Source organism: Amblyomma maculatum, chromosome 1, assembly GCF_055883805.1.
Source record: "Amblyomma maculatum isolate TAMU_Amacu chromosome 1, ASM5588380v1, whole genome shotgun sequence".
Taxonomy (NCBI): domain Eukaryota; kingdom Metazoa; phylum Arthropoda; class Arachnida; order Ixodida; family Ixodidae; genus Amblyomma; species Amblyomma maculatum.
In genome coordinates this window covers 86134004-86155700 of record NC_139344.1, presented here as the reverse complement: position 1 = coordinate 86155700, position 21697 = coordinate 86134004, and the positions used below count along the sequence as shown (strand labels likewise).

The 21697-nt window shown below is 49.0% G+C and overlaps 7 non-coding genes and 1 pseudogene across 7 annotated transcripts; all 8 read right to left on the bottom strand.

The window, feature by feature from the left end:
• Positions 1 to 84, bottom strand: TRNAL-CAG (transfer RNA leucine (anticodon CAG)). Its single transcript has one exon. It is a non-coding gene; the product is annotated as a tRNA-Leu (tRNA).
• Positions 85 to 161: 77 nt separating this feature from the next.
• Positions 162 to 245, bottom strand: TRNAL-CAG (transfer RNA leucine (anticodon CAG)). The gene has a single exon. It is a non-coding gene; the product is annotated as a tRNA-Leu (tRNA).
• A 75-nt stretch (positions 246 to 320) lies between these two features.
• TRNAR-CCG (transfer RNA arginine (anticodon CCG)) lies at positions 321 to 404 on the bottom strand. Its single transcript has one exon. It is a non-coding gene; the product is annotated as a tRNA-Arg (tRNA).
• A 114-nt stretch (positions 405 to 518) lies between these two features.
• LOC146203069 (uncharacterized) lies at positions 519 to 1485 on the bottom strand (annotated as a pseudogene).
• Positions 1486 to 11306: 9821 nt separating this feature from the next.
• TRNAL-CAG (transfer RNA leucine (anticodon CAG)) lies at positions 11307 to 11390 on the bottom strand. Its single transcript has one exon. It is a non-coding gene; the product is annotated as a tRNA-Leu (tRNA).
• Positions 11391 to 16359: 4969 nt separating this feature from the next.
• TRNAL-CAG (transfer RNA leucine (anticodon CAG)) lies at positions 16360 to 16443 on the bottom strand. The gene has a single exon. It is a non-coding gene; the product is annotated as a tRNA-Leu (tRNA).
• A 76-nt stretch (positions 16444 to 16519) lies between these two features.
• On the bottom strand, positions 16520 to 16603 carry TRNAL-CAG (transfer RNA leucine (anticodon CAG)). Its single transcript has one exon. It is a non-coding gene; the product is annotated as a tRNA-Leu (tRNA).
• A 4975-nt stretch (positions 16604 to 21578) lies between these two features.
• Positions 21579 to 21662, bottom strand: TRNAL-CAG (transfer RNA leucine (anticodon CAG)). The gene has a single exon. It is a non-coding gene; the product is annotated as a tRNA-Leu (tRNA).
• Between the last annotated feature and the right edge of the window lie 35 nt (positions 21663 to 21697).

Here is a 21697-nt window from a genome sequence, read left to right as displayed (position 1 = left end):
TGTCAGAAGTGGGATTCGAACCCACGCCCGGAATACCGGACTGCGACCTGAACGCAGCGCCTTGGACCGCTCGGCCATCCTGACAGTACAAACCGAATCGAAAGCGTGAGCGAGGGGACCATTTTGTTGCACTTTCTTGTAAAAAAAAAAGACACGAACGCTGTCAGAAGTGGGATTCGAACCCACGCCCGCAATACCGGACTGCGACCTGAGGGCAGCGCCTTGGACCGCTCGGCCATCCTGACAGTACAAACCGAATCGAAGCGTGAGTGAGGGGATCCTTTTGTTGCACTTTCTTGTACAAAAAGAGACACGAACGCTGTCAGAAGTGGGATTCGAACCCACGTCCGGAATACCGGACTGCCACCGGAACGCAGCGCCTTGGACCGCTCGGCCATCCTGATTTTTTTTTTTTTTTTGCCGGTCCTCGGCTTTCACAAAAGAAAGACAAAAAAACAAAATATGTACACAGTTATACAAGAAGCGAAATCCCCAAGAGAGGACCAGGCTTTGTCACATTAAAATTCTCTGAGTGTTGTCAAAGGCTCTATCCTTGAGAGCCACTCAGGGACCGGATTCCGTATCTTCTGTATTTCTACAAACTTGCAGATGCTCTCTCGAAAATATATACGCGCTGGACGCGCTTCGGGGTCACAGTAGTACCCGGCCATACGAGAGCGCCATATACTGTGGAGGCCCACCAGCATGACTAAATCGAACGGGATCCCACCCTCATTTTTTGATGGCAAGTACCTAATTCCGTGTGAATGCAACGGGAGCTGTTTCTTTATGGTCCTCTGTAGCACGTCCCAAAAATAAACCCCTTCCCAACAGTGCAAAAAAACATGGTCTATGGTCTCCGGTTGCTTGCAGATTAAGCAGTTTGGCCCCCACGGTAGAAACAACTCTTTTTCTTCCAAAAAAGATTTGACGGGTAAAGTTCCAGTGTGCACTTTAAAGAAAAAACTCTTGACTTCCGGCGATACATTCATTTTTTTAACCCTTTGCAACACATTACCGCCGGGGCCTCCACAGTACAAGGCCCTGTACTACGGCACCGGAAAGATAACATCGCACACATCTCTGTACAACGTTTTCCTTGTTACGCTGCTCAAATATTCCTTTGAAAACCGAGTAGTTAAGAATCTGACGCTGGTTACTATCTCTCGGAAATAACCAAAAATGCCTCCTGTCATGCATTTTGTTGCAACTACATACTCTGGCAAGGCTCGCCCTAGCCTTACTTGGCACACTGTGCGCAGGAAAGGATCTTCAACATCACGGAAAAACGAAAATCTGTTTACCAGTTGCCTCGCAAATAAGTGTCCCAGCCCTAGGCCTCCGTCTTTGACCCGTCTGAACAAGTTTGTCCGCATGCACCTTTCCCAGCTAGAGGCCCATACAAAAACCGCAAAAATTCGATGTACCTTTTGTATGTTAATTCGCGAGCACTGGAGCACTTGCATCACATACCACAGTTTACTAATAAAAAACAGGTTACACACAGTTGCTCTTGCAAACACGGATAAATGAGTACATTTCCACTTTTCTGCTTTTTCTTGTGTCTCTTGTGCCTGCGCCTCCCAATACTGTTCAGTATCCCTGTAAAATTCCAACGGGACTCCAAGGTACTTTACAGGGGTCGTACACCAGGTCACATTAGCGAAAGTGTGAGGAGTGTCCGGCCATTCTCCGTGCCAGAACCCCACGCACTTTCCCCAGTTCACCTTGCTTCCCGTGACCAAACTAAATCTTTTAACACCTTCTACCGCACTGCTAATGCTATCCTTTGTGACACAGAAAATTGCTACATCATCTGCATATGCTAGGACTTTCACTTCCGCTTCATGCAGCCGAAAACCATGAACAGCATTATTCTGTATTATGTGCAAGCACAAAGTTTCAACATACATACAAAACAAGAGTGGACTGAGGGGGCAACCCTGACGCACCGAACGTTCCACGTTAATGGGGGCCCCCAACGATTTATTAACAATTAACTTTGTAGTGCCGTGTCGGTACGCCATGGCCACACCCACAGTGATAATAGAACCTACATTGATATGATCTAAGATAGAAAACAAAATCTCATGAGCAACACAGTCAAACGCTTTTTCAAGATCTAGCTGGAGAATTGCCACAGGTACCCCAGTGACGTCGCTACACTCCAGCACACACATTGCCTTATGAATATGGTAAGCAATAGACCTGTTCTTTATGCCACATGTTTGATGAGGGCCAACAATTTCTTTAATAACGCTCTGAAGCCTCGCCGCCAACACTTTCATGAATATTTTATAATCGACGTTCGTTAGTGAGATCGGCCTATATGCAGTAACCTGTCTGAGTTTTATAGGATCTGTCGTGACGCTGGGGCTATGTCGACCCGGCCTTCACTTGGTAGCGTGCAGAGACTCGGGGTTGATGAAGGATTGAATCTTCGAAGTTGGTAAAATATGTACAAGCAGGTTTATTGGCACTTTGAGAAATCTTATTTACATGAATATTTACATGAACAAGGGTATAACGGCAAAATGGCAAGCGTTAAAAGTTCATAGCGAGAAGCATCTGGATGAGCCGTTTACCCAGGGCTCAGAGCGACATTTCGTGCTCTGCAGCGTCCTTAAAACCCCCTATGTCCAGCCCCTCTCTGAAGATGCTGACCAACCAAATCCAGGGCACGCCCCTCAGATATCGGCATCCAATCGAACACATCACTGCACTGATGGTCTGAAGCACTGACTGGCCCGGCATTGTTTCGTTGGGCCTGGTCACTTGTTGGCGGGAAAAGCTTGGGAACGGCGAGGAGGTACATTTCTATTCTTCAGCCAAGAATCGATAGGCTGGTTCCGGCAAGTGGATTTACTTCTCAGAAACCCAAGTGCACGTGCGCGCCGCATGCGGCTCCCAGCATTGTCCCTTTCCAACAATTGCAAATCTTTCCTGCATTCCCAGGAAATCCTCTAATGGCCGTAATCACCTTGCTCCTGTCTTGTCCTGTACGTCAGCGGACGTGTCACTCTGTCGCCTCCTTTGGACAATAAGCATTCCTTACTTGACCATAGCGCTTCTCGACGGGAAGGGTGAACAATTGAACGAAAGCACTTCCGGCTATTTCCCGCAGGGTGACATTTCTTTGTGTTTTTTTAGACGTTCTCTTGACAGGGTCAATTTGGCATTTGCAGGGTGTCCACAAAGCAAAACAGGCTTACACAAAAGGATTCCTGGAAACAGGCTCACTTAGCGCCCTTGTACCAACAGCACATATCCACAGCACTTATCCATGCCCACAGGCGCGCAAGTGCGGATGATGCATAGAGCGCGCAAGTGCGGATGATGCCCGGTCGTAACAGCCTCCTCCCCCGCCAGAAGAGTCTCGGAGGGCAGCAGTCGCAGTTGCTGCATGAAGAGACGACTTAATGGCCTGCACATGAACGCTTGAAGCTCGCTGTTGCTTGTCGCGTTGTCTTGATTGTCGTAGGCCAAATTGCTCGAGCTGTCTGAAACTCAACCACATGTCGAAGCAAGCACTCGGCTCCCGTCTGAAGAGACCAGGTTAAAAGAAAACTGCCATTGTTGTTCGAGAAAAGCCCACTCTCAAGACGTTCAGGACGCACGTATTCCTAGAAAACCAAATGTGCTGCTTTACATAGTCACACATGTACAAGTGCACAAGGAAAAAAAAAACCTGATTATCAATTTGGATACATGGTGAGGAACACCTCGGACCGCTTAGAAACAGCGGCTAAGCGCGTCCGCATTCCCATTTAATTTCCCCTTTTTGTATCTTATTTCAAAATTGTACGGCTGTAAAATCAAGCTCCACCTAAGAAGGCGACTGTTCTTCGATGTCGCAGTTTGTAGCCAAGCCAGGGGACAATGGTCCGTCTCTACGGTGAATTTGGCCCCTCCAAGATAGCACTGCAATTTTTGAATGGCCCATACAATGCAAGCGCACTCTTTCTCTGACGCGCAATAAGCCCTCTCTTTAGAACTCAGTTTTCTGCTCAGGTAGAGCACGGGGTGCTCATTACCGTCGTCATCTCTCTGGCAGAGAACAGCACCTAACCCTCGATCACTGGCATCACACTGGACTGTGAATTCTCGGCCATAGTCTGGAGCTCGCAATACCGGACGGCTAATCAGCACAGCCTTCAGGTTTACGAAGGAGGCTTCCTTTTGTTCGTCCCAGGCTACATTTGTCGGTTCTGTCTTGCGGAGAGCGTCGGTCAGAGAGCTAGCCAAAGCTGAATAGTTAGGGATGTAGTGATTGTAGTACCCAGTCAGACCCAGGAATGCTCGAATTTCCGTCTTCGTGCTCGGCCGCGGGTAGTCTTCTACCGCAGAAATCTTAATCTCGCTGAGTTTCCTGAAACCTTGACCTACATTGTGACCCAAGTAGTCCACGGTCGCCCTTGCCAGGCAACATTTCTCGGCCTTTACGGTTAGTCCAGCTTGACGCAAAAGGCTCAGTACAGCTCTTAGATGTACCATATGGTCCGCCCATGAGTCGGAAAAAACCGCAATGTCGTCTAAATAAGGCACCGCGAATGTTTCACACCCCTTTAAAACCCTATCCATGAGTCGGGAAAAACAAAATGGAGCATTTTTGAGCCCGAAACTCATCATTGTTGGCTGGTAGCTGCCCGTCGGAGTGACAAAAGCCGCGTATCTGCTGGCGCGTTCAGTGAGCGGTACTTGCCAGTATCCTCGAGTAAGGTCCAGCGTAGTCACATATGCCGCTCTACTGACCTGTTCTACTCTCTCCTCAATATTCGGAATAGGATACACTTGATCCCTGGTGAGAGAATTTAGCTTTCGGTAGTCTACCACAGGCCTAGGGTCTTTACCTGGAGCTTCTACTAAGATCATAGGCGAAGCATAATCGCTTTCCGAGGGTTTTATTACTCCTAATTCCAGCATGCGAGTTACTTCCCTATCCAGAATTTCTCTTTACCTTGGAGAAAATCGGTAGCACCTTGATCGCACTGGCACATCTGAAGTCAGCTCAATATCGTGCTCAGTCAAATCAGTCCTGCCTGGCCTGTCCACGAAGCAGGCCTCAAACTCTGTTATTATCTCGCCCAGATCGGACAGCTGGGATTTCTTTAGTTCTCCTCTCTGCTCCGTCTTTTTGAGAAGCTCCTGAGCGTTGCTTCCCTTTCCGCTGAGGCAAATCAAGTTGTCCCCCATCTCCTCGGGAAGGTTTAACGTTAGATTTACCACGGCTTGCTCCATAGCTAAGTCCTCTCGGGTTCCACTTAAAAGTCTCGTGAGATTACTAGACACTGGCGGCAAGAGGTTACTCTCTAGAACGTCCTCATTCCGCGTCTCATCAAGCTCACTTTCAAGTTGACTTATCTGAGATGCCTCGCTCTCAAAGTTTTCTGACCCGCTATTTTCCGCATCGACCACTGTTTTAACTGCCGTTTCCTCCGCTGTAGATTTTTCTGGAATGAGCAGTGTAGCTAGTTCTCGCGCCTTTGAACGTGATAAGGCTTGCACAACTCTGTCTCCGAAAAGGATGCCCCTCTTTCGCAGTAGAATGTCCGATTTGTTGGAAAACAAATACGGATAGCACTTAGGAAGCTTTCCTGAAACGGCAGCCTCGGTTGTTAACTCGCCGAAAGGGCCCTCGATGACCACGTTCGCGATTGGCAAACACACACTCTGTTCCTCCACTACCTGGCGGATCCATGCACACTGACCTGTATAGTCGGAAGGCGACACATATGCCGGATGGACAACATCCACCGTTGCGGCCGAATCGCGCAGTACCTTGCAAGGCTTCCCGTTGACTACTAGGTCATGCATGTAAGGTTCCAAAAGCTGCATATTTTCATCGCAGTCACTGACATACGAGAAAGCAATCTTTTCTTTCCGGCAGTTGACGGCAATGTGACCCTGCTCATTACACCTAAAGCATGTGAGCGGCTTCCTAGCCTCAAGCTTATTCTTAGTGTTCTGCGCGGTGGTCACTTCCCCACTTTTCTCACTGCCGTCCTTTCTAGGGAGTTTGCCTGAAGAAACCTTCATTTCTTCGTTTGCAAATCTAGTAAAGTGCCTTTTCTGACGGTTATTCACACTGAACTTGGGATTGCGGGGCCTATCCACTGCTGGGTTGCTGAATTGTCGGCGCAAAGCATACTCTTCAATAAGTTCGGCAGCTTCAGTTGCCGACTTAATGTCGCCTCGGTCCTGTAACCAATTTCTTTCTTTTTCTGGGAGGCAGTTATAAAACTGCTCCAAAAGAATTCGCTCGACTACAGCGTCCCTATCACTGTAGGAATCTGTGCTCTTTAGCCACTCGCCCAAATTGACTCTTAAATTGTACAGGAATTCAGGGTAACTCTCGTCTCTGGACTTAGTAGCGTTCCGAAAACGTTGTCTGAACGCCTCGGCGCTAAGCCTATACTTTCTCAGAAGGCAAGTTTTGACCTTCTCGTAGTTATCCGCGTCCTCCTCGCTCAGCCGCGCGACAACCTCCGCTGCCTCGCAGGGCAGAACCGTCAATAATCTCTGAGACCAAGTGTCTCGCTGGAAGGACAGTTTTTCGCAGGTTCGCTCAAAGTTAGCCAGATACAGATCGATATCCCCTGATATCACATATGGCTGCATGTACTTTGACATCTTGAAATCTGCCTCCTTGTTGAGAAGAGGTACCGCTAGCTGGGGACAATTGCCCGACCTCTTGCTCAACTCTAGTTCTAATTTCCAGAGCTCAATTTCTAGCTCCAGCTTTTTTGCTTCTCTTTCAATTTCACGCTTCTTTTCCTCTTTTTCCCTCTCAAGTTCACGCGCCTTTTCCTCTTTTTCCCGCTCTTTCTGCTGTCTGAGCTGTTCCTTTTTTTGACCGATGAGGTTCCATGCTTCACTGAGCTCCTCATCATCGGTTCCCAGATCAGTGATTGCCTTTATAATCAAGGGTTTTCGTGCCAAACCACTTGTATCAATTCCCAATTCCTCACACAATTGCAACAGTTCCGGTTTCTGCAGCTTTTGTAGGTCCATGATCGCTCCGAGTGTCGGCTACTTCCAAAACAACTGTGCAAACTACCAAACCTAAAGGCGTTTCCACACTCTTTTTACCAGTTCTAAAATCTAACCCTGTTCTAGAACCTGGTCCACATCAGAAGAAAAGCCAAGCACTCACCCACACATGCGATCGATGTTCCGAGCTGCTCTCTTGTTGGCCGATTGTTGCTCCTGCTTGTTGCTTGAGATGCCACCTCCGATCACAAGATGTTGTGGCTTGTAGCTTCAGATCCACCTCCAATCACCAGATGTTGTGGCTTGTAGATTCAGATCCCAACGCTGGTCACCAGTTGTCGTGACGCTGGGGCTATGTCGACCCGGCCTTCACTTGGTAGCGTGCAGAGACTCGGGGTTGATGAAGGATTGAATCTTCGAAGTTGGTAAAATATGTACAAGCAGGTTTAATGGCACTTTGAGAAATCTTATTTACATGAATATTTACATGAAGAAGAAGGGTATAACAGCAAAATGGCAAGCGTTAAAAGTTCATAGCGAGAAGCATCTGGATGAGCCGTTTACCCAGGGCTCAGAGCGACATTTCGTGCTCTGCAGCGTCCTTAAAACCCCCTATGTCCAGCCCCTCTCTGAAGATGCTGACCAACCAAATCCAGGGCACGCCCCTCAGATATCGGCATCCAATCGAACACATCACTGCACTGATGGTCTGAAGCACTGACTGGCCCGGCATTGTTTCGTTGGGCCTGGTCACTTGTTGGCGGGAAAAGCTTGGGAACGGCGAGGAGGTACATTTCTATTCTTCAGCCAAGAATCGATAGGCTGGTTCCGGCAAGTGGATTTACTTCTCAGAAACCCAAGTGCACGTGCGCGCCGCATACGGCTCCCAGCATTGTCCCTTTCCAACAATTGCAAATCTTTCCTGCATTCCCAGGAAATCCTCTAATGGCCGTAATCACCTTGCTCCTTTCTTGTCCTGTACCTCAGCGGACGTGTCACTCTGTCGCCTCCTTTGGACAATAAGCATTCCTTACTTGACCATAGCGCTTCTCGACGGGAAGGGTGAACAATTGAACGAAAGCACTTCCGGCTATTTCCCGCAGGGGGACATTTCTTTGTGTTTTTCTAGATGTTCTCTTGACAGGGTCAATTTGGCATTTGCAGGGTGTCCACAAAGCAAAACAGGCTTACACAAAAGGATTCCTGGAAACAGGCTCACTTAGCGCCCTTGTACCAACAGCACATATCCACAGCACTTATCCATGCCCACAGGCGAACAATAGAGCGCGCAAGTGCGGATGATGCACGGTCGTAACAGATCATCTGTTTTAGGGATGAGGACGGTATGGGCCGCACCGTAAGACGGGGGCAACTCCTTACGATCATAGGCATCATTAAACAGCAAAGTCAAAAGTGGGGTTAATTCCGTTTTAAACGCTTTGTAAAAAGCTGCACTTAACCCATCTGGGCCAGGAGACTTTCCCGGGTTCAAGTTCTCTATTGCTCGTTCAACTTCTTTTTCACTAATTCGCCTCTCCAAGCTTTCCTTTCGGGATTCATCGAGCCTAGGCATAGCGCCGAGAAACTCGCCTTTAAATCTGTGCATGTCAACTTCATGTTGTGCGAACAACGCCTGATAGTAATCAAAGAAAGCATGATGGATGCGATCGCTATCGGTCACTACCCCACCCGGTCCTTCGATCTCCTGAATTTCGTTGCGTCGAGCATGCGCTGTTTCCATTCCTAAAACCCGCTCAGTGGGCGTCTCCCCTGCAACCAATTCTTCCGCTCTCGCCCTCACTATCGCCCCTCGATATCGGTCTTCCTCGATAAGTTCAAGCTTTTGCTTTGTTTTCTTAATATCTTCCTTACCTATGCCGGGCGTTTTACATTCCTGCGCCAACAATTTTTCAAGCATATCTCTCAGCTGTTTTCCTGTAATCTTTCCTGGTGCTTTAGCAAAGTAGACCGCTCAATGGCCTTCATCTGAAATTCTTCTTCGGCTAGTACCCACTGGAGCCCGATTTCGTTTTGACACTCATTTACTATTTTGGAAATTTTTTCCGTCACATACTCAATGAAAATTTGGTCTTTTAGCAGTTTACAATTTAATTTCCACAGCTCCCATGAAAATCCACTAACTCGCTTCCTTTTGCCTAGAGTGCATATCACTGCACAGTGATCTGAAAAGGCCACTGGTAAAACTCGGTATTTTTGACACTTTGGTATTAAGTCCAGTGACATGTAAATCCTGTCGGAGCGAGCATGACTAATACCTTGAAAGTGGGTGTATTGCACACTACGTTCACCGTCTAAACACTCCGCCACATCATCTAATGCATATTCATCTATCAGTCGTGACAATAAGTCTGTACTTCTGTCCCTGAAGGCTCGGATGCTGCTTTTATCGCGAGCCGCCAGAACACAATTGAAATCGCCCATGAGCACTATCTGTTTCTCACTAACGCAGTGATATTTCAGGCTCTCAAAAAAGGAACACCTATCCTCCAATTCATTAGGGGCATAAACACAGATAACCCGCCTATCTATATTCTCAAAACCGAAATTACAAATCACGTATCGCCCTGTCTATCCGGAAGCCTAAGTCTGCACGTTAAGTCCAGGCAACTTTTTTACAAGAAGGACGCACCCGGCAGAAGTTCCGACTGCATGGCCCACAACGGCATAATACTTCGACGTGAAGCGCTGCACCATGCTCCCGGTCTCTTCCTCTCCATCGACTTTGGTCTCTTGAACGGCTAGCACATCGATGACGTCTCTGTCCGTTATAAGGCGCAACACCTGACTCTGCTTTTTCTTCGTTGCTAACCCTCTAACATTAAGCGACCCGAATGTCAGAGCAGGGGTTAGATCCATTTTAAAATAGAGTGAAGAGACCGAGAGCATTTGCGCTCACCTTTCGCGTCTAGCACCCGGCTAGACGCCTTTGTTTCCGACGCAGCCCTCCGGTGCGGCTGCATGGTCTTGCAGCGGCGGTGGCTTATCGCTGGCCCGCTTGTCCCCCAGAAAGTTCGGCTTCGGTCTGAGAGAGGACCGCCGGGACTGGACCGTTTTCGTAGGCGGCTCCTCAACGCTTGACGCTGTTGTTTTGTCCACTCCATCACCAGTCTGGGCGTGAGGCCGTTTGGCCGAGACATTGCCCGCACGAACATTGCACTGTTGCTGTTGCTCCTCGCTGCTCGTCGAGGCCATCATCACGGGTTCCGTAGCTGCCAAAAAGCTATCTTCCTTCTCCTCAGTATCAGCCCAGTCCGCTGCCGAGTCTTTTCCTTCAGGTTGCCTCTCTGCCTCACTTGACACGTTTGTGTTTCTGCTAGAAGTCCCAGAAGAGACAGTCGACGCTTCCGGCTCGCCTACTTCCTCGACTCCTTTCGCAGCTTCTTCCGCCTCTGATACGTCCATCTGGTGTTCAGCTATCTCCTCCCTCGATGCGAGCCCCGTGGCCACCGCATATGTACGGACACAATCACTGTCGACGTGACCGTAACGCCTGCATTTCGAACACCGGGGCACCTTGCATTCACGTCTAACGTGACCGCTACCACGGCAGCGCAGGCACTGCATAGGCCGCCCAGGCACCACAACGAGGGCCAACTCACCGGCGACTCGCAGCTGGTGAGGTAGGTCATCGGTCTTAATACCGAGTTTCAGTTTCAGGAGAACTGTTCTCGTTGTTGACCCCTTCTCTTTGACGCCTTGGACGCGCCACCGCTCCCGGGTCACCTCGGTTACGTTACCGAAAGCAGCAAAGGCCGTCCTGATGTCGTCGTCGGCCACACCGTGCAACATCCAGTGCAGCCGCAGCTTCACCTGTTGGTCCTCTGGGTCGATGATGATGCAGCGACGTCCCTTTACTTCTACTTGTTTCAACGCAGCCAGCTTCTTCGTTACTTCAGCGCTGCTGAGCGTGACAGCCCAAACGTGGTTAATCTGGTACGCCCCCAACGCCACAACATCGGGGAGCGCACCAACGTTGGCGAGGGCATCGCGAAAATCTTCCACTTTGTACGGCCTATTGCGCACGTCGCCGTGCAAAAACACGGTGTTTAAAACAGCACGTCCCGTAGGCAGCGTCGGCAAAATCAACTCATAGTCCTTATCATCCGCATCAAGATTCCTGTTTCCGCGGCCGGCAAGGGCCGCTGGCGCCGCTCCGCTGGAGCTCATGATTCTGTTACCGTCCCGCTCGGTGGCCGGAAGTAGAATCGGCCATCCTGACAGTACAAGCCGAACCGAAAGCGCGAGTGAGGCGATCCTTTTGTTGCACATTCTTGTAAAAAAAGAGACACCAACGCTGTCAGAAGTGGGATTCGAAACCACGCCCGGAATACCGGAGTGCGACCTGAACGCAGCGCCTTGGACCGCTCGGCCATCCTGACTTTTTTTTTTCTTCATTGCCTGGCTTTGACACAAATACACAGCACTGGAACTCAAAACAACAGGAAAAAAAGGAATAATATATGTACACAAAGGTAGCTAGCGTTGCCTAACACCCACTGAGGGGCAGGCATTGTCATGTTAAAATTCCTTGAGCACCGTCAAAGGTTCCAGCTTTGACAGCCACTCGGGAGCACATGGTTGCAATTTAAGCACGTCGAGCCATCGCTGCACACTTTCACGGAAATACATGCGGGCTGGCCGTGCATCTGGATCGCAGTGATAACCAGCCATTCGTGCGCGCCATATACTGTGGAGGCACATTAACATAACCTGGTCTAACGGCATATCATCGTGGTTATCCAATGACAAATACCTAATGCCATGGGAATCAAGTGGCAACTGTTTTTTTATTGTCCTTTGCAGAACATCCCACAAATATACCCCCTCCCAGCAATGCAAAAACACGTGATCTATTGTCTCTGGCTGCTTGCAGATGAGACATTGGGCCCCCCACGGTAGGAACATACCCTTCTCCTCCATAAATGATTTTACACTCAAAGTACCGGTATGTAGCATAAAGAAAAACGTTTTAGCTCCCGGGGCAACTTGCATTTTCTTTACGCGTTTTAATACATTACTTCCTGTGCCTCCATAGTATAAAGCTCGGTACAAGGGCACCGGGAACACCACCTCACAAACATCCTTGTATAATGTTCTCCTGTTAACATTACTTAAATACTCTTTCGAAAAACGTGCACTTAAGAATTTCACGCTCAAAACAATTTCCCTAAAGAATCCAAACAGAGAACCAGGCATACATTGAGTATAAACTACGAAATCAGGCAACGCTCGACCAAGTCTTTGTTGACACACTGTGCGCAGGAATGGATCGCTGGCATCCCTAAAAAACATAAACCGGTTGACAATCTGTAGCACAAACAAATGACCCAGTCCAAGCCCCCCATGCTTCACCTGCCGGAACAAATTTGTCCGACTGCACCTCTCCCAACTCGAGGCCCAAACAAACACCGCAAAAACTCGATGCAATTTTTGCACATTTACACGGGATCAATGCAACACTTGCATTACATACCATAGCTTACTAATTAAAAACAGGTTGCAAACTGCGGCTCTTGCAAATATTGATAATTGAGCGCTTTTCCATTTCTCCGCTTTTTCACGGGTTTCTTCGACCTTCTCTAGCCAGTATGGCTCACTTTCCTTGTAAAATTTCAAGGGCACACCCAAGTACTTTGCAGGCGTTGTAACCCACGACACATTAGCGAAAGTGTCGGGGGTCAGCTGCCATTCACCGTGCCAAAATCCCAAGCACTTACCCCAGTTAACTTTACTCCCTGTGACTTTGCTAAAATGTTTTACCACATCCATTGTCCTCTTTATACTCTCTTTATTCACACAAAAAACCGCAACGTCATCTGCGTAAGCCAGCAATTTGACTTCTGACTCCTGCAGTCGAAAGCCATCAATGTCATTGTTTTGTAGGATGCTTAAACACAATGTTTCAATATAAATGCCGAACAAAAGAGGGCTGAGGGGGCAACCTTGGCGCACCGAACGTCGTACGTTGATGGGGCCCCCAGTGACTTATTGACAATTAATCTCGTAGTGCAGTTACGGTACGCCAAGGCCACTCCCTCTCGAATAACAGAGCCGACATTAACATATTCTAATATACTGAACAGAATAGTATGTGCCACACAATCAAAAGCTTTCTCCAAGTCCAACTGCAGTAACGCAACACATGCATGAGTTGCATCGCAGCATTCGAGCACACTCCGCGCTTTGTGAATGTTCTGAAAGATAGATCGCCCTTTGATACCGCACGTTTGGTGAGGGCCCACTAGTTCGCATATAACCGTTTGTAGTCTGCCAGCAAGCACCTTCATATAAATCTTGTAATCAACGTTTGTCAGAGCAATGGGCCTGTAAGACGACAACTGCCTAAGCTTATCTGGTTGGTCAGTTTTCGGAATAAGTACTGTGTGCGACGATCCGAAAGACGCAGGCAGTGCCTTCAGTTCATACGCTTCATTAAATAAGGCACACAACAAAGGAGATAGCTGTTCCTTGAACGCTTTATAAAAAGCCGCACTCAGGCCATCAGGCCCGGGTGATTTCCCTGGGTTTAAATTTTCTATTGCCTGCTGCACTTCTTTTTCGCTTATTGGCCGCTCCAGTCTTTCTTTTTGTTCCTCGTCAATTTTTGGCATCGCATCAAGAAAGGATTCTTTAAAACGGTCCAAATTAACCTCTCGGGACGAAAACAGCTCTTCATAATACTCCCGGAAAGCTTTCGCGATTCCTTCGTTATCGGTTTCTGTGCGTCCTGCCTAATCTACCTCTGCCACATGATTTCGCCTTGCATTTGCTTTTTCTATTCCCAACGATCTTTTTGTCGGCGTCTCATCCATGGTCAATTTTTCCGCTCTCGCACGCACCAGTGCTCCGCGATAACGGTCTTCGTCATTCAGTTGAAGTCTTTGTTTTATTTTTCTAACGTCGTCCATGTATAACCCTGGCGTGTTACACTCCAGGGCTAACAATTTATCTAGCAAAGATCTTAAATGCATTTCATTTTGTTTTTCTTGAAACCGTATGCAGCTGGCTTTTTCTATAGCTTTGATTTTAATTTGTTGCTTACACAGTTCCCATTCTGGACCCAGTTCGTGGGTGTCCTCCTGACAAATCTTACCAATTTCTTCTTCTACTAGTCTGGTGAATTGCTCGTCATTCAGCAGTTTATTATTTCACTTCCACAATTCCCAATTAAAACCGCTACCTCCCTTTCTTGTTCCAATTGTACACTGAACCATGCAGTGATCTGAGTACGTTACCGCCAAAACATAATAATCCTGGCATTTTGGGGCCAGTTCTGCGGACACATAAATCCTGTCAAGGCGGGCGTGGCTAGCACCCTGAAAATGAGTATACTGAACCCGTCGCTCGCTCGTGAGACACTCTGCAACGTCTTCCAGTGCAAACTCGTCTATCAAGCGCGAAAGTACCTCTGTGCTACGATCCCTAAATGTACGATGGCTAGTTTTGTCACCGGAGCTCAGTACACAATTGAAATCTCCCAGGAAGACAAGTTGCTTATCCGTTTTTAAATACCCTTCAACAAAATCAATCAAAGCAGCCCTCTCATGAACTACCGTAGGTGCATATATACAAACAGCACGCCACTCAGCCGAGCAAAAACTAAAATCGAGGACCACACCCCGACCCGACGGAAAAGAAGCATGCGACTGCACTACAAGACCCGGCAACTTCTTCACAAACAGGACGCATCCAGCAGAAGTACCGACTGCATGGCTGACAACTGCGTAAAACCGCGACGTGAAACGCTGCACCATGCTCTCGGTCTCTTGTTCACCCTCGACTTTTGTCTCTTGAACTCCAAGTATATCGATGTCATTTTCATTTAAAAGGCGCAGGACCTGGCTCTGCTTCCTTTTTGCTGCTAGACCTCTCACGTTAAGGGTCGCAACCTTTAGTGACAGTACATAAGCCATTTTCTTAGAGTGAAAAGAGGCCAAGAGCTTGGTGCTTACCCTTCACGTCTAGCATGGCGCTAGACGCTTTCGTTGACGCCAGAGCCATGAGGTTGGACTGGCAGACCTTGTGACGGGGGCGGCTTTTCGGCAGCTCTCCTGTCCGCCGAGACATTCGGTCTTGGTTTGAAGGTCGCCCTCCTCCCTATTGGCGTTTTTATCGGCGGCTCGTCGTTGCTAGCTGCCTCTGCCTTGCTTGTCTCACTTGTGCTCTCGTCGTGGGCACGTTTCGCAGGGCCTTGGACGTTGGTCGCTCGGCCGCTGCTCTTTTCAAGGGTTTCCTGTCGGCCCGCAGACTCCGGAAGTTCAGTTTTTGAGCTCTCGGCATCGCTCACACTTTCTTCCTCTGACGGTCCGTTGTTCGGTAGCGTGACTTCCTTGTCTGGCCTACTGAGTATCTCGTCACCGCCCCCCGGGGGCACTAACATGCCTGTCGTTGCTGTTAGCTTTTCAGCTTCTCCGACCCCCTTTGCGGCCTCTTCTGTCTCTGCGACATCCATTTGGTGCTCCGTCATGTCCGCCCTCGCTGTCGGTGCAGTGGCCACTGCATACGTTCGTACGCAATCTTCCTCGGAGTGGCCAAAACGCTTACATGTCGAACACCGCGGAATTTTACATTCCCGGCGCACATGACCGGTCCCGCGGCAGCGCAGGCACTGCATTGGCCGCCCAGGCACCACGACAAGGGCCAACTCCCCTGCTACTCTTATCTGGTGAGGCAGGTCTTCTATCCTCATCCCGGGCTTCAACTTCAGGAGTACGGCTCTCGTTGTGGAGCCCTTTTCGTGCACGCCCTAGACTCGCCACCGCTCACGGGTCACTTCGGTCACCTCACCGAAAGCCGCAAAAGCAGTTCGGATGTCCTCATCCGCCACGCCATGCAACATCCAGTGGAGCCGTAGCTTCACCTGTTGGTCCTCCGGGTCAATGACGATGCACCGTCGACCTTTCACTTGGAGCTCCTTGAAGGCTACCAGCCGCTTGGTTGCTTCAGTGCTGCTCAAAGTCACCGCGCAGACATGGTTTATTTGGTAAGCCCCCAAGGCCACCACGTCTGGGAGCGTACCAGTCTTGGCCAGGGCGTCCCGGAAATCTTCAACCCTGAAGGGTCGCACTCGTACGTCTCCGTGCAAAAAAACTGTGTTGAAAACAACACGTCCGGTGGGCAGATGCGGCAAAATGAGCTGATATTCCTTATCATCGATTGCGTTAAGCCTGTTACCGCGGCCAGCCTGGGCCGCAATCGCCGCTCCGCCGGAGCTCATGATTCTGCATCCGTACACGCCGGTGGCCGGAAGTAGAATGCTCGGCCATCCTGACAGTACAAACCGAATCGAAAGCGTGAGTGAGGGGATCCTTTTGTTGCACTTTCTTGTACAAAATGAGACACGAACGCTGTCAGAAGTGAGATTCGAACCCACGCCCGGAATAAAGGACTGCGACCTGAACGCAGCGCCTTGGACCGCTCAGCCATCCTGACAGTACAAACCGAATCGAAAGCGTGAGTGAGGGGATCCTTTTGTTGTACTTTCTTGTACAAAAAGAGACACGAACGCTGTCAGAAGTGGGATTCGAACCCACGCCTGGAATACCGGACTGCGACCTGAACGCAGCGCCTTGGACCGCTCGGCCATCCTGACTTTTTTTTTTTTTTTCTTTATTGCCTGACTTTGACACAAATACAACGCACTGGAAAACAAAACAACAGGAACAAAGGAATAATATATGTACACAAAGCTAGTTCGCGTTGCCTATGCCCCACTGAGGGGCAGGCATTGTCATTTTAAAATTCCTTGAGCACCGTCAAAGGTTCCAGCTTTGACAGCCACTCAGGAGCACATGGTTGCAATTTAAGCACGTCGAGCCATCGCTACACACTTTCACGGAAATACATGCGGGCTGGCCGTGCATCTGGATCGCAGTGATAACCAGCCATTCGTGCGCGCCATATACTGTGGAGGCACATTAACATAACCTGGTCTAACGGCATATCATCGTGGTTATCCAATGGCAAATACCTAATGCCATGGGAATCAAGTGGCAACTGTTTTTTAATTGTCCTTTGCAGAACATCCCACAAATATACCCCCTCCCAGCAATGCAAAAACACGTGATCTATTGTCTCTGGCTGTTTGCAGATGAGACATTGGGCCCCCCACGGTAGGAAAATACCCTTTTCCTCCATAAATGATTTTACACTCAAAGTACCGGTATGTAGCATAAAGAAAAAAAGTTTTAGCTCCCGTAGCAACTTGCATTTTCTTTACGCGTTTTAATACATTACTTCCTGTGCCTCCATAGTATAAAGCTCGGTACAAGGGCACCGGGAACACCACTTCACAAACATCCTTGTATAATGTTCTCCTGTTAACATTACTTAAATACTCTTTCGAAAAACGTGCGCTTAAGAATTTCACGCTCAAAACAATTTCCTTAAAGAATCCAAAAAGAGATCCCGGCATACATTGCGTATAAACTACGAAATCAGGCAACGCTCGACCAAGTCTTTGTTGACACACTGTGCGCAGGAATGGATCACTGGCATCCCTAAAAAACATAAACCGGTTGACAATCTGTCGCACAAACAAATGACCCAGACCAAGCCCTCCATGCTTCACCTGCCGGAACAAATTTGTCCGACTGCACCTCTCCCAACTCGAGGCCCAAACAAACACCGCAAAAACTCGATGCAATTTTTGCACATTTACACGGGAGCAATGCAACACTTGCATTACATACCATAACTTACTAATTAAAAACAGGTTGCAAACTGCGGCTCTTGCAAATATTGATAATTGAGCGCTTTTCCATTTATCCGCTTTTTCACGGGTTTCTCTGACCTGCTCTAGCCAGTAAGGCTCGCTTTCCTTGTAAAATTCCAAGGGCACACCCAGGTACTTTGCAGGCGTTGTAACCCACGACACATTAGCGAAAGTGTTGGGGGTCAGCTGCCAGTCTCCGTGCCAAAATCCCAGGCACTTACCCTAGTTAACTTTACTCCCTGTGACTTTGCTAAAATGTTTTACCACCTCCACTGTCCTCTTTATACTCTCCTTATTCACACAAAAAACCGCAACGTCGTCTGCGTAAGCCAACAATTTGACTTCTGACTCCTGCAGTCGAAAACCATCAATGTCATTGTTTTGTAGGATGCTTAAACACAATGTTTCAATATAAATGCCGAACAAAAGAGGGCTGAGGGGGCAACCTTGGCGCACCGAACGTCGTACGTTGATGGGGGCCCCCAGTGACCTATTGACAATTAATCTCGTAGTGCAGTTACGGTACGCCAAGGCCACTCCCTCTCGAATAACAGAGCCGACATTAACATGGTCTAATATACTGAACAGAATAGCATGCGCCACACAATCAAAAGCTTTCTCCAAGTCCAACTGCAGTAAAGCAACACACGCATGAGTTGCATCGCAGCATTCGAGCACACTTCTCGCTTTGTGAATGTTCTGAAAGATGGATCGCCCTTTGATACCGCACGTTTGGTGAGGGCCCACTAGTTCGCATATAACCGTTTGTAGTCTGCCAGCAAGCACCTTCATATAAATCTTGTAATCAACGTTTGTCAGAGCAATGGGCCTGTAAGACGACAACTGCCTAAGCTTATCTGGTTGGTCAGTTTTCGGAATAAGTACTGTGTGCGACGATCCGAAAGACGCAGGCAGTGCCTTCAGCTCATACGCTTCATTATATAAGGCACACAACAAAGGAGATAGCTGTTGCTTGAACGCTTTATAAAAAGCCGCACTCAGGCCATCAGGCCCGGGTGATTTCCCAGGGTTTAAATTTTCTATTGCCTGCTGCACTTCTTTTTCGCTTATTGGCCGCTCCAGTCTTTCTTTTTGTTCGTCATCAATTTTTGGCATCGCGTCAAGAAAGGATTCTTTAAAACGGTCCAAATTAACCTCTCGGGACGAAAATAGCTCTTCATAATACTCCCGGAAAGCTTCCGCGATTCCTTCGTTATCGGTTTCTGTGCGTCCTGCCCAATCTACCTCTGCCACGTGATTTCGCCTTGCATTTGCTTTTTCTATTCCCAACGATCTTTTTGTCGGCGTCTCATCCATGGCCAATTTTTCCGCTATCGCACGCACCAGTGCTCCGCGATAACGGTCTTCGTCATTCAGTTGAAGTCTTTGTTTTATTTTTCTAACGTCGTCCATGTATAACCCTGGCGTGTTACACTCCAGGGCTAACAATTTATCTAGCAAAGATCTTAAATGCATTTCATTTTGTTTTTCTTGAAACCGTATGCAGCTGGCCTTCTCTATAGCTTTGATTTTAATTTGTTGCTTACACAGTTCCCATTCTGGACCCAGTTCGTGGGTGTCCTCCTGACAAATCTTACCAATTTCTTCTTCTACTAGTCTGGTGAATTGCTCGTCATTCAGCAGTTTATTATTTCACTTCCACAATTCCCAATTAAAACCGCTACCTCCCTTTCTTGTTCCAATTGTACACTGAACCATGCAGTGATCTGAGTACGTTACCGCCAAAACATAATAATCCTGGCATTTTGGGGCCAGTTCTGCGGACACATAAATCCTGTCAAGGCGGGCGTGGCTAGCACCCTGAAAATGAGTATACTGAACCCGTCGCTCGCTCGTGAGACACTCTGCAACGTCTTCCAGTGCAAACTCGTCTATCAAGCGCGAAAGTACCTCTGTGCTACGATCCCTAAATGTACGATGGCTAGTTTTGTCACCGGAGCTCAGTACACAATTGAAATCTCCCAGGAAGACAAGTTGCTTATCCGTTTTTAAATACCCTTCAACAAAATCAATCAAAGCAGCCCTCTCATGAACTACCGTAGGTGCATATATACAAACAGCACGCCACTCAGCCGAGCAAAAACTAAAATCGAGGACCACACCCCGACCCGACGGAAAAGAAGCATGCGACTGCACTACAAGACCCGGCAACTTCTTCACAAACAGGACGCATCCAGCAGAAGTACCGACTGCATGGCTGACAACTGCGTAAAACCGCGACGTGAAACGCTGCACCATGCTCTCGGTCTCTTGTTCACCCTCGACTTTTGTCTCTTGAACTCCAAGTATATCGATGTCATTTTCATTTAAAAGGCGCAGGACCTGGCTCTGCTTCCTTTTTGCTGCTAGACCTCTCACGTTAAGGGTCGCAACCTTTAGTGACAGTACATAAGCCATTTTCTTAGAGTGAAAAGAGGCCAAGAGCTTGGTGCTTACCCTTCACGTCTAGCATGGCGCTAGACGCTTTCGTTGACGCCAGAGCCATGAGGTTGGACTGGCAGACCTTGTGACGGGGGCGGCTTTTCGGCAGCTCTCCTGTCCGCCGAGACATTCGGTCTTGGTTTGAAGGTCGCCCTCCTCCCTATTGGCGTTTTTATCGGCGGCTCGTCGTTGCTAGCTGCCTCTGCCTTGCTTGTCTCACTTGTGCTCTCGTCGTGGGCACGTTTCGCAGGGCCTTGGACGTTGGTCGCTCGGCCGCTGCTCTTTTCAAGGGTTTCCTGTCGGCCCGCAGACTCCGGAAGTTCAGTTTTTGAGCTCTCGGCATCGCTCACACTTTCTTCCTCTGACGGTCCGTTGTTCGGTAGCGTGACTTCCTTGTCTGGCCTACTGAGTATCTCGTCACCGCCCCCCGGGGGCACTAACATGCCTGTCGTTGCTGTTAGCTTTTCAGCTTCTCCGACCCCCTTTGCGGCCTCTTCTGTCTCTGCGACATCCATTTGGTGCTCCGTCATGTCCGCCCTCGCTGTCGGTGCAGTGGCCACTGCATACGTTCGTACGCAATCTTCCTCGGAGTGGCCAAAACGCTTACATGTCGAACACCGCGGAATTTTACATTCCCGGCGCACATGACCGGTCCCGCGGCAGCGCAGGCACTGCATTGGCCGCCCAGGCACCACGACAAGGGCCAACTCCCCTGCTACTCTTATCTGGTGAGGCAGGTCTTCTATCCTCATCCCGGGCTTCAACTTCAGGAGTACGGCTCTCGTTGTGGAGCCCTTTTCGTGCACGCCCTAGACTCGCCACCGCTCACGGGTCACTTCGGTCACCTCACCGAAAGCCGCAAAAGCAGTTCGGATGTCCTCATCCGCCACGCCATGCAACATCCAGTGGAGCCGTAGCTTCACCTGTTGGTCCTCCGGGTCAATGACGATGCACCGTCGACCTTTCACTTGGAGCTCCTTGAAGGCTACCAGCCGCTTGGTTGCTTCAGTGCTGCTCAAAGTCACCGCGCAGACATGGTTTATTTGGTAAGCCCCCAAGGCCACCACGTCTGGGAGCGTACCAGTCTTGGCCAGGGCGTCCCGGAAATCTTCAACCCTGAAGGGTCGCACTCGTACGTCTCCGTGCAAAAAAACTGTGTTGAAAACAACACGTCCGGTGGGCAGATGCGGCAAAATGAGCTGATATTCCTTATCATCGATTGCGTTAAGCCTGTTACCGCGGCCAGCCTGGGCCGCAATCGCCGCTCCGCCGGAGCTCATGATTCTGCATCCGTACACGCCGGTGGCCGGAAGTAGAATGCTCGGCCATCCTGACAGTACAAACCGAATCGAAAGCGTGAGTGAGGGGATCCTTTTGTTGCACTTTCTTGTACAAAATGAGACACGAACGCTGTCAGAAGTGAGATTCGAACCCACGCCCGGAATAAAGGACTGCGACCTGAACGCAGCGCCTTGGACCGCTCAGCCATCCTGACAGTACAAACCGAATCGAAAGCGTGAGTGAGGGGAT